Here is a 13,096-nt window from a genome sequence, read left to right as displayed (position 1 = left end):
ACTTTTCTTTGTGCTTAAAGTGAGTCTAAACAAGTTCCAGTTGTTATTAAAAAAATCTTTACAGGATTTGTGAGATCTGATAATAAACAGCAGATCTTGTTAAACTGATATACCTTGTGAATACTGAAAACTTCCTGCAACTTCCCTAAAGCTGCCTCTCATTTTCTTCTCAACATGCACACACACAGAGCCCATTTTTCCTGAAGTTCCTTCTCTTTCCAGCTGATTAATTAGTGTGGTATAGAAATGTGTGATCCCTCTAGCTCAGTACAGAGGTAGTTTATGTTTGTACCTTAAGGCTGAAGAGAGGAGACTTGAAGTCTTCCATTCCTGATTTCCCTGAAAAGAGCAAGAAACACCTTACCAGGGTCTTGGGTTTGCAGTGTTTTCTCACCTAAAAAGACAGTATTAAAAATATTTCCATTTCTCTTCCCAGTCTGTGAGTTTGTGTGCACTCAGCTGTTGGCTGCTGCCTGCAGCAGTGCTCCTCCCTGTCTCCTTGCCTTGCTGACCTTTGATCTCACCGAGTTCCTCTTCCAGCGACTACTCTTCCTCAGGGGTTTACACTTTCCATGTTGGGATCTTTCTCCACAGTCCCTTGTCTGCTCTGGCTTGATGACTTCACTCCTTTGTTTTTACTTTTCCTTACCTTGCACGCTTTTAGATTCCCGCAGTCTCACAGGTCCGCTTTTACTTGTTTCATTTTCTGCCTCTGCACAGCTGAGCCCAGGACACGGTTGTGCTGCACAGAGCTGGGCACAGCTGACCCTGGAGCCCGGGTTCAGCCGCTGGCTCTGGGAGAGAACCGAGGTCGCGCAGAGCAGCCGCAGTCCGGGCCAGCCCTGGGATGGCACCAGCCGGGGCGGGGCAGTGCGGGATCTCTTACTCCACCTTGCGAGTTCAATTCTGACCTTGAACACACAACTTAGAAGTAATGGAAGGTGTTAACCTCTCTATATGTGGTGTGTGATCTGTCTGAAAATCCAGGCTTTTTTAGCAAACCCCCTCCCAATAAACCTAAAGCTGTAAGAGAATGCCATAGAATTTTTTAAAATTTGCTATTACTAAAAGACTTGAAATGCATCTTTCAGTGAGGTTGTCTGTTTGTTTTTGTTGTTTTGTTGTTTGTGATTTTTTTTTGTAACACCCAAGACTGAATGGCTGCTGTGAACATCTTTTTCTGCCTTAAAACTGCAAATGCAAAAATGCTGAATATTCAGAATTTTGGCTTGAGACTCACTGAACTGAAGATACCACAAGAGAGCTGGAAGGTTTTTTAGTCAAGCCTTTCTCCTAGGTCACCTTTAATTTTGATAGCTAGTACTGAAAAGGAAATTTGGACTAAAAATCCTTTCTTTGTTCCTGAAAGTGTTAAAACTCACAGATACTCTAACTTATAGTTGAGGCACCACAGACTCAAGAGTTCAAATTTTAGATTTTCTAATGCATTCTGTGTTTTTGAAAAACTTTGTTAGTTTTTGTACACACACATACCTTTGCAGGCTTTCTGAGCAGGTTTGCACAGGTGTGGAGGGGACACAAACTTGCAGGCCAGTTTGCCCACTCAGAAGGATTTCAGTGGGTGTTGTGGCTGTCACTGTAGCTCGTGATTTGATTCTGTTTCCCTTCATGCAGTGTAAGCGCAGCACTCCAGACAAAAGTGGGGACTGAAAACAAACCCATTTCTTAATCATTCTGTTGTAGCTAAACTTAATATAAACTTGGATTTGAGGATATGCTTGGTATTTTGAAAGAACTGTGTAAAGCTGTTTTTGCAGCTGACTTGGTGACATTTCTGTAAGTAAAATACGCTGTTGTTCCAGCATGGCAAAGGTCTGCATAATTCATGTGCTCAACTTAATCACTGGTTTTCTTCTTGTGACAATAAATGGCATTGTACCAAAAGCAATATATCCTGTGTGTAGTTAGTAGTGGAAATAATTATTACTGTGTAGCTTGTATTTTCATTGTCTTTGCAGCCACTAGCATGGACTGTGTGCACTGTCAGTCGCTCCAGGCTATTAAAGACGTCTGGGGGAAAAGCAGGTCCTGAATAACACTTGTTTGCTTGCTGGAAGCTGCTGCTGTACTTCGAGGCAGAAAAGGGTTGCACCTGGTGCTGCATTAAGTTTATTTTCTTCTGAGTTTTGTCATCAGAATACATCTCAGTCTAGAGTCTTTCTCCAGATTTGCTCCTCCACATTGTTCCTCTTGAGAAAGGCGCAGCCTCAACACCAGCATCATTAGAGCCAAGGATGATAAGAGAGCAGAAGGGTGTTTTTCTCTGCTTGATTTCAGGATTCTGCCAAATTCAGCTTTAGAGCATGGCACTGTAAAAAGACCTGTGGAATGCTGCAACTGGCTTTGCTCACCAACTACCTAAGACTAGATAAGGCCTCACAGGCAATGTGCAATGCTTGGGAACTCTCTAGTCATAAGTTCTGTTCCCTCCTGCCCCTCAGTAGCAATTTTGCACTACCTGCTCTGCAAGTACACCAGCCCTGGATAACTCCCTTCAAAGGGAAGCTTTGGGGTTCATTTCTGGGTGCTCAAAAATATTAAGACAGTCTTCTCCCTATCACTTGCATTTGACTGCTAGTGTAGTACTCATACTAAATTCTCACAGTAGAAAAAATTTCATGCTGTAGAAATAAGAGGGCTGAAGAGCTTGTTCTTCTCAACATATATCCCTTCTCACTTTCTAAGTCTGTAGAAAATTACCTGCTTTCAGTTATAGCTAAATAGCCTTTCTGCATTCTCTGCACATTTTTCTCTGCTGCCTCCTACTCTTCTTAGATGTGACTTACTTTACTGCTGATGGTGTTATAAAAACTGTAGTACTACAGGTGTCATGTGGTAACTTGTAAATAAAATTACTGTAAACGCACAATCAAGTTATTTGTGGTGCTGCTCTGTACACATGTGACACTGCCTTAGCTGTCAATCCTCACTGCCCTTCCCTGGAGGATCACTTGGGGATTATAGAGGATGAGGCTGTGCCTTGTATGAGGAACCTTTTGCTGACCAGCCTCCGCAGCAATCTGGTCCTATTAACAAGTTCCAAGCAACTCTAGCATCGACAGCAATTATTCCTAGGCAGGAACGTTGCCACATCATTTGCCAGCTGACAGCATATCAACCCCTCTGTCAGACTGCTTGTCAGTGGAGCAATAATACATGTGGGAAATAGTTTTATTTAAATACCTCTAACCATTTGTATAGCAAGCACAGAACACAGGATTATTTACAGGGGGCAGCTGATGAGGAAGCTGTTGCTGGGGCGTGGTGTCCTTGGAGCCTGTGGTGTGTTTCCTATCCAAGTGAGAGAGGGGTGGGAAAGAATGGAGAGGTGTGACCTGTGTGGAGAACACCAAGAGCTGCTTTAGTTCAGAGTCCAGATGCACTGCTCTGCTGCGCTCTGCGGGTGTTGAGGCCAGCAGTGCAGCAGCAGAGGCTGCGTGGCTGGGCTGCAGCAGAGGGACAGCAGGAATGCCGGGAGCTGGGAGATTGCTCGGGGGCAGTGCTCCCTCTCCTACAGATTGGTCCTGAGGAGATGGAATGAGCAGCCAGGAGTGAAGGCCTTCAGAACAATTTGCCCTCATGAACGCATGTGTCCATGTGTTGTGGAAGGCCTGGCATCAGGCAGTGCAGCAGCAGATAAAATTTAAGGGGTTTCATGTCTTTTTTTGGGGAGGTGAATATAAAATACTTTCAGGAAATATTCAAATGGCTGAATTTTCTGCAGTGCCAAAGAGAGAAGCAGCTTGTAATTCCCAACTACCTGAGGCTCCAGTCAGCTGTCTTTCATGTATGCAGGGAAAAACTCACTTTTTGGAGGTGACAATATTTCTGCTTCCCAACCTTCAACTGCTTCTGTAATTCTTCACTGTTTTCTTCCCTTTAAACCTCGTTCCCTGCAACTGTAACATACGATCTTTGGGAGCCTGAGTCTCAGTGAATTAAGAGGCAAATACCACATGGAAACATTTATCTGGAAACAATTTCACTTAACATGGATCAAACAGTTTCTCCAAGCAGGAACTTGTGGCCTTTTACCACAAGAGGTAATAGAGTTTATTTACAACAAGCATATTAAACTAAACACTTAGCTCAAAGAATAAATACAAATACAGACTTTTTCAGAATAAAATGCCATGTCTGTAATAGCTATTGAATTAAATCTCTGGGGGGAAAAATGGGACCAGAAAACAAAAATATCTCCAAATCAATGTGCTTGAATGAATGAAATTTGTATGTGCAACAGGGATTGTCTGAAGGTGGTGATTATAATCCAGGTGGGTTTGGTGGGTAGAGAGGTGGGCAGCAACAATGAAGCCCATGGCATTTCTTGTATAAATATTTCTATCTGCAAATTGCCATACTCCTCCCCAAACAAAGGTAGCAATTAATAAGGCAGGAGAGTCTATTTCAGCTCTTAAGGTGCTCATTTCAGGATATTCAGGAACTGTCTTGGCATTTGCTTGCACTGAGAATGGATTCATGATGACATGTTTGTGTTCAGTCACTGAAATTTTGCATGTGTATATTTTGGTTTCACTTGAATGCATGAATCATTTGAATATCTGGTAATTTTCACTGTGAAAAGAAGTGTGATTGCCTTTCAGTGATCTGTCTTGCTCCTGCTTGCTAATTGTGCTAGATCTTGGAGCAGGGAGCGTGAAGCCTTCCATTCCTTGGAATAATCTTCAGGTAAACTGGTAAAAATTACAAACTCTTTGTTTGTCCTGTCTAGGAGTAATAATTGCATCCGTAAAGCCTTTGCACCTACTCAGGCAGTGAAGAGCTAACTAACTTCTGAAAAGCTTGAATGTAAACCCAGCTCATGCTCTCTTCCTGTGAGCACAGTTCCTCCTGCTGGAGACCACACCACGGGCTGTCAGCTCGCAGGGCCTGGTAGTCAGCAGCTGCTACAATACCAGCAGTGGATACTACAATACTACAATACTGCTGGGTGGATTTTCCAGTGCCATGTTGGTTTTCTTACACCATCCCCCCAGCCCAGTGCCCAGTCTCCCTCAGGAAGTAAATGGGCGCAGCCAGCACAGGCTGCCCTTCCTGTCACCGCCACAGTTTGTGCTGTTCCTGCTCCCGGGCTGGGCTTTCGTTCTTGTGCCACCTTGCACGTTTCAGGTACTGGGTTTTACATGTATTTTCTACAAATCAAACCCCATTTTGTGTATGTTTGCTATTCATTTTGTCCGTGGGCCAAATTTTTCAGCAATGGTGATCCAGTCTCCAGAAAGCAAAAATAACAGAGTAAAACCGGCCCTAGAAATGACGTAATGACACTTTTTATTCTTCCTCCTAGTAGAAACCTTACCCCATTAAAATCCAAATAAAAGCTTTAGAAGGCAATGAGAAAGCATAACCGTAGCTCAGAGCTCTGTGCCGCAAAGCGCTCCTGCCTAGCCCAGTCCTGCAGAGCTGTCAGGATGGTCACGGCTGTGCTCGGGCCATCTGCTGGGGGAAAGCTGCCATGAACTGCGTTATACAAATAAAAACCTTCCTGACGGCACTCAAACGCAATCATTAAAAAGCAGAATTTTTAGCAATAACAATATCCAGACTGTCTAGAAAAATATCATGTAAGCCTTCTAGATTTAGAGCTCCCAGTGTTTGTCAAAGGCTAACCTAGTGACAGGGTACAACACAAACATAGCTCTGAAACTGTGAATGAATAATTTCTGGGTTTATGTGGTGGGTTTGGGGGTTCTTTTGTTTTGAGTTTGGTTATTTGTTTAGTTGTATTATTTTAAAGCAGTCTGAGTCTCACAGTGGGTGTACAGTATGACTGGTCAAGGCAGTAGAAATGAGGATTTAAAGACAATTTTGTCGCGTGGGACTGATTTGATCATTCTTCCTTTTTTTCCCCATTTCTGGTGTAGGTCCAAGCAATTCCAACCACCTACGAAAAAAAGCACACCACCGTGCTAGGGAATGAAGCACAGAAGCAAGGTGAGGCACTGGAAACTTAGTATGAATATTAATGATTATGATTATGCTAGTTATGATTGTCAAACTCTGTACAATCTGTTCTTCTTATCTCCATTCCCATCCACCCGTTCCATACATACTGGCAGAAGTATTAAAAGAGCAATTCAAGATAGAGGACTGAGAGAACAGTATTGCAGCTTGTAACATGAAAAATAAACCTTACCAGCCGGTGGCTGTGTGTTATACCCCCAGCTAAGATGACACATTTCTCTCTTGTAACAATATCCAAGGGGTTGCAGAATCTTGTTTGTAGCAGCAGCAAAGTGTCTTACAGGAAGTTCCTGGATACTGATGCTCAGGGGATTTTGCTGGTTCCAACAGCTTTTCCGTCAGTATCCATGCCCTGCTTTGCACCCTGCTCACACACCTAGTGCTGTCTGCTCTGCTCCATAATTCTTTAGCTCACACGAGAGCAAGTATCAGTTTCCTGATCTAATGTGAGTTATGTTGACTTGTGCTTGTGTGCTGCTGCCAGAGCAGCTGGTTTGGTTTTGTCCTGTGCCCCCTAAGCCATCCACAGGCCTCGGGTGACATTTTTTTAGAACCTCAAAGTTTGAGATACTCCAGAGAGGCACTGGAATGTGGATATTTCTGGCAGAACAGGGTCTCCTGAAGAATATTGGGGAATACAAAAACAGAACAGGATGCAAAATGGGTTTCAGAAAAACACAGGACAAAGGCACCTGTGACAGTTCCTTTGCATGGTACGCCAGCATCGGCACTACTTTTCTGGAATATATGGATGCAGAGAGGGATGTTGAAGACTGTGACCCCCAGCTAGTGTGGGTAAGATCCACCTGAGCCTCTGATCCAACCAGCCTCTCCAGGACTTAGATACCAGCTGAGATGGTGTTGCAGTGTTTGCATTTCACCCCTCTGTTACCAGACAACAACCTGCAAACCTGGCACACTGCGGAAGAAGAAGCAGCAGCATTACCTCTGCCTTTATTTTAAGCAATTGTTATTACATTCTATGACACACGCCTGGTAACTTTTATGCATAGTGCTGGATGCTGCTGTCTTGAGCAGATGTAAGAGAGTCTTTTATAGCTTCCTCCCACCCTTGTTCCAGTCATTTCAAACACTGATTATGCTGTGGTTGCAGCAGCCTGGCCACCCCACTCCTCTCCTGTGCTGCCTCCCTGGGCCACAAGCTGCAGCAGTCCCTGTGCCAGGCTCCGCAAACATTCTGACAGACGTGCCAGTACCAGAGCAGGACAGAGAGAGCATTCAGCAGCTGCATGGCACACAGCACAGTAGGTATGTGCTGTGTGCAAAGTGCCTCCTGACCAAGTGACACACTTAATGCACAGATTTTTTTCTTGGTACAAAATCTAGCAAGGAATCCTTCAAATAAAACTGTAATGCAGCTCTAAGCGGATTTGCTTTATGAAATGGGTATGATGTGCAGCAGAGAGAGAGAGACTTTGACACTGTTAACTCACTGTGGCAGTCTTGCAAACCTGTATTTATTTTCAGATTTCTGAGCATGTCTGCAGGGGATACAAAATGGAATTTTAGATATGGAATGTTTTCCAGCTTGGCAGCTACATTACAAGGTAAAGCTGCTTTGTCACTCACGCCTGGATATCATGGATGCTTTGTATGACATAGAAAGAGAGACTGTTCTTGCCATGCATATTTTGCTGGGGCTTGTGACTCCTTGGAAACAGGCACTTGCTTTGTATCCACAATGTATGGATCAGGGGATATGTCTTTCATATTAACACTGCCAAATAGGGGTGCAGCCAGCCTTATCCTGCCTCGTACCCAGTAACCAACCCTCTACCAGTCTCTGCAACTGTAATCTGGATTCTCTTGATCTCTGCACTCTTGCAACTGTGACAATAGCTTTAGAGATGAATGTGCCTGTTGCAAGCTCTATCCTGTAACACACAAGCTGATACACAACAGAACAGAACATCCAGCATGGCCTGGCAGCTCACTGCCTTCCTGCTGCCAACACTGAAGGTTCTAAAAATGAGCTATTTACTTCTCTGCAGTCCCTAGAAAATACCTAGTTGTGCTATACACCAAAACATGAACTTACATAACTGGGACATGATGCAGGCACTAGCTGAGCCATGTGGTCAGTGAGCCGGGGTTTTGGCAGCCTTCTGTAATTCCTGCTGTGTGTTTTCTCCTTTCCTGTGCTGAATTCATGGTTTGGATGGTTGAACAACCAAATCGAGGCACTTACTGAGCACAGTTCAGGGATGGCAGGAAAAGGTTAATTGAAAGGTATCTGTTTTTTTCTTCCCTTCAAATGCTAGCATTTTTGTAATGACAACCACTTGAAAAAATATTTGTTTTAGAAAAAAAGAATGCTGCCAAAATAAACAACACTAATCTGTGTTTATGTTTTGGTAGAAACCAGAGGCCACTCTTGAAGGTAAACGGTAAATTGCTTTACTGGCCACAGCAAGTTAATAATGAACAGCACCATTAGCTCAGGTTGGAGTCAAAAAGTGCTGGTATTTGCTTGTTCTCTGCATGGCTGGGGCTCCTCTGACAGTCAGCAGGAGGATGTAACCAAATACTGTGATTGGCAGTGCTGCACAGGGAAATGGCAATGCTTGCTTGGGCTAATCTTGTCTTCAACCTGCCTCCCCGTTTCTCTGTTACCAAAAACATTTGAGCCATTTGTCCTAGAAGTTATAAAGGAAGTTCACACACTTATTTATCAATATTTAAATAAGAATGATGGCATGAAGGGTCAACCTGGTATAAGGAATCAGTGCAGGTTCAGCCACAAGATGGAGCCAGTACAGTACCAGGCACACCTTCCCAGTGGGACAAAGTGTTAGGCTGTTTTGTCTCTAAATCCTTCAGCAGTTTTAATAGGATTGTTCACTTCTCAGTTACTGAGATAGCCTTGGGGAAAATAAAAATCCATTGGAGAAAACAAAAATCAGAAATACCTGGTATTTAGGGTACAGAAATCATATATAGCTTGTTCCAACCTACAAATGAAACATACAGGTAATCTGATCACAAAACATAAAAATCAGTGATGCTTTTTCTTGTCTAAATAAAGTCTAAATAAAACTAGTCTTTAGACTCAGCTGCATTCTCCAGGGGTTTATGGAATTAAATGACCTAAGGGAAAAAAAAGAAGGAAAGATTAAGAGGAGGGAAAAATTACAGGGTGGCAAATGAGGCCTTTGAGTTAATCTTACAGAATCAGATGTATGCAGAGGCAGCTCTAGCAGTTGCCACAATGAATTTAAAAACCCCAATGTGAAGAGCGGGAAGACAGGGGTTGCTTTGTATGTACTCCTTCCAGCAATCTTTTAGGCACTTTTTAGATAAGTTACTAAAAAGAACATGTGTCAAGTTACAGTGTACAACCCTGTGCTCTGATAGTCACAGGACATCTATGTTTTCTCTTGTTAATACTGTTCCTCTCTTCAGTCTCCTTCTCACTCCAAGTTACACTAGATTCATATTAATTACAATAAAAGCTTTTATTTTTGTCCTTCTCAGAAAATTTCCATGGCCAACATTACTCTTTACTTGTATATTTATCTCAACATTGCAAAAAGAATCAGCTCTTTAGTATCTGTCTTTATGTAATTCCAGAGAATAATTTGATGCCTGTTGCATTTTGCCCTGTAAACAATAGGCTGGCTACCACAGGAAGTCAATCCTAATGAAAATCTTCTTCAATTTATTTTTCCCAGAGTATTGCTTTGCTATGGAAATCTGTAATTCATCTCTGACACAAAATGAAATTCACCTTCTGTGAAAAACTCCAGGTGACCTCCTGGTCATTCCTGATAAGAGATGCCTTCTGAATGTGGCCAAGCTTTTCATTTGTATGGTACGTCTAGCCTGATTCATGAGAAAACACTAACAAGATGAAAATGTTTTTACTATCAATTAGCTAACTTTGGGTTTGCTTGCCCCTTGTAATAAGACATTCCTGGTTTTGAAGTGGGAACAGCAATTCTGAAATGCCTTTGGGGATCCCAATGAAGAATCAGTTGAACTGGCAATTAATTGCACAGATAGATATGATCATCTGACTGACTGAACAGGAAAAGGACAGCCCCATGCTTGAATCCACTGCTGGAATCCACAGCTCAAGAAATCATTTGATACCTTGGAAAAGGATCTGAGAAGAGATACAGAATCAACTTAGAAAATGAAAAATGTGCTTATCAAATGCTATTACTTAAAAGGATGCTCTCATGTCTACAGTGAGTCCTACTGTCTCCTCCATCTTACAGAGACAGAGGAAACAGCAGCTGAAAGGTAAAATTAAACACATTCAAGGGAGAAATAAGATATATATATCTGTCAATGAGAGTAATTAATGACTGGAACAAGGAATTAACAATTTGTAGAGGCAGGATGTTCCAAGGCATGTTTCCCTAAGGGATGTTCTGGTTTAAATGACAAGTAATATCACCAGTCACATGGCTTCTGTCCCACGGTGAGCTGTACCACATGATTACAATAATCCTCTGCCTCTATTTATCTGTGAAACGACAGAATATGCTTGTGCTGGGTGCTCTAATCTGGGCAGGATAGAAAATGAAGATGGAAATATAAGCCTGGGTTTTAAGATAAGAAACACATCTCTTAAAAGAAAGGAAAATAAAAGGAAACTGAACGATCCCAACACAGAAAAAGCCTGCACCCCTGCCTCTAGCCAACTGTTTTGCATGTATAGACAAGCATATGCAGAATGTTTCTACAAAATACATATCAACTAAATTTAATCTCTGCTTTTCTATGGCTCACAAAACACAGGTTTAACTTCCCAGATAAGCAACAGCTGGCCAGCAGTCAGCCAAGGAGTTGATAGCTGCATGAAATAGATGGCAATCCTACATTAGGGGGGAGGTTTTAACACGTATGTATACACTGAAAAGCTTTACATAGTTATCTTTATTCTACTAGCTTTTCCTTTTCCCTCAGAAAAACACTTCTGTTTTCTCTTCTGCTAAATACAGACAGTCCCTGCTAGCATCTGATTTTGTGATTTACATGCTGTGGTACTCATCAAGTGCAATTAGTTTCTCCGTGTTGTTGTGCTGGTTTACTGTGTTGCCACTCCTGTTTGCATGTTAAATATTCCACTGTACTGTGTAATTTACTTCCCAGGAGCGAGCAGCTGGAAAAGTGATGCTGCTGTTTCCAGTCTCCTGGTAAAATGCAGGCTGCTCCTTGTCTACAGTTCAATGTTTCCTGCTGGAAGCACAGCCTCCAGCCCTCTCTGCATTCAGAGTCACACAGCCACTGTCAGGGAGGGGGCAGAACAGTTCTGCCATTTCAGCCTCCAGAGGTGATCTAGACACCACCCCTTGCAAAGGAGCTTGAGACAGCGTAAAGGAACTACTGCTCCTTTTCCAGAGATGAGGGGGAAGGCACAGAATGAACAGACAGGATCTGTGACTCCTGCAGTTCCAGAGGCTGTAATTGATTGTGCCAGATATAAACACAAATGGAACAGTTACAAATCCTCCCATTAGAAAACGTGTGGTAAGTTTTAGAGATACGCACAGGTATTTAGACACTACAATTGTCTGTTCTGCTCCAGAGTCTCTTGACAGACTTTCACAAAGCCAGCAACCAAAGCCATAAGGAGAAGGAGACAACCCCAGGTTTCCCCACTGACACAGCCTGGACACAGTCCCTGCAGTTACACCTACTTTTGAGGACAGACTTCATCTCTCCACAGCTTGGTTAGTACAAAACACAAATTTCAACAATAAATATAGCTGTCACTTGTTCTTATGATCACCATTTTCATTATTGTGCTTATAGCACGATGATTCTTTTGTGGGCCTTATATTTTTGTTTAAAGACCAAAAGAAATATAAAACAAAACTCAAGTCTTACTGTTATCAAGTAGAGAAAGGTCTAGATTTTCTACTGAAAGTTGATATTAAATTATTAAAAAAACAAATTTAGGGGGAAAAGATTATAAAATTTAACCTAGCTACTAAAGCATGCTGATGCTTGAAGGGCGTGTATGCTGGCTAATTCCCTGGAGAACCTCTCTTCTCTAGCTAGGACAGTTGTATATCTGTCAATCTGAATATTAGAAAAGTTTAATTAACATCTGGTTTTGCTATTTCAAAAGTCACACAAGAGATAAGGTAGATGTTCCACAGTGATGGTGGGCATAAACAGAGCAGTTCAGATTTTGCAGAGACAAATTGCCCTCCAGTGGTCTGTATTTTAGCCCTCTGATAGAGAGAACATATATTCTCCTAAATTAGGGATCTGGAGCTCTGGGTGATTCTGACTTTTTTCCACATCACATCCATTTATATGTATATGAACAGATGTCTACATCACATAAAAATCATGATACAGATTTGTTTGATTCACAGCCCCCAAACAAATTCCCCTGCCTATTCTCCCCTTGAGGAAAGCTTGAGACATCAAAGTGTTTCAGGACAGCTGATCACATCGCTTGAAACTCCCTGATCCACTGAAGATGCAGCTTCACTGCATCTTTGTGGGGTTTGCAGGTTTTATGTTGGCCCAAGTGGTACAGTTTAATAGTTCTACTGATTTCAGAAAGCATTCCAAATCAAAGGATCCTAATTTATTTGTTCACCTGAAATACCTCCTACACTAGCAGTTCCAGACAAGCAACTAAAATACACTGTGATAAATACCAGTTATGACCTAGCAACAAGCTGGTTTACAATTAATGCATAATGTATAATTTTCATGTTATATAATCAGAAGTTTGAGATTAATTTTGTCAGTTATTTCTACATTACACTCTTTAGATCAGTTGCTGCCATGTCCCAAGAAAAAGGATGCATTTTTCTTTTCCTTGGAGAACTTTGGAGGACACAATGTTACAAACCTGAGTAAACTGAGAACACATCAGATTTTTTACTTTTCATTATTAAGCTTGCATTTATGGCAAGCATATAGGAAAGTAGTTAAATTAGTTTTTTAAAAAATTAGTTTTTCCTTCTTTCAGTGGTTTTCTTTCAGCTAACACAGAGAATCTAGAGTTTGAAATTCTAAGACCAATTGATTTTTTAAACTTGGTTAAAGTCTCCAAACTTTTGAGACTTAACATATCCTGCAGAAGCAAAGGAAGTAA

General features: G+C 41.9%; 1 long non-coding RNA gene across 1 annotated transcript in view; it reads right to left on the bottom strand.

The window, feature by feature from the left end:
- Positions 1-13,096, bottom strand: part of LOC134560120 (uncharacterized) — a 32,600-nt gene that overhangs the window by 17,105 nt on the left and 2,399 nt on the right. The window lies entirely within an intron of this gene.

Source organism: Prinia subflava, chromosome 19 (assembly GCF_021018805.1).
Source record: "Prinia subflava isolate CZ2003 ecotype Zambia chromosome 19, Cam_Psub_1.2, whole genome shotgun sequence".
NCBI classification, from domain to species: domain Eukaryota; kingdom Metazoa; phylum Chordata; class Aves; order Passeriformes; family Cisticolidae; genus Prinia; species Prinia subflava.
Note: the sequence above shows the minus strand (reverse complement) of the source record. Positions and strands in the feature narration are given on the sequence as shown.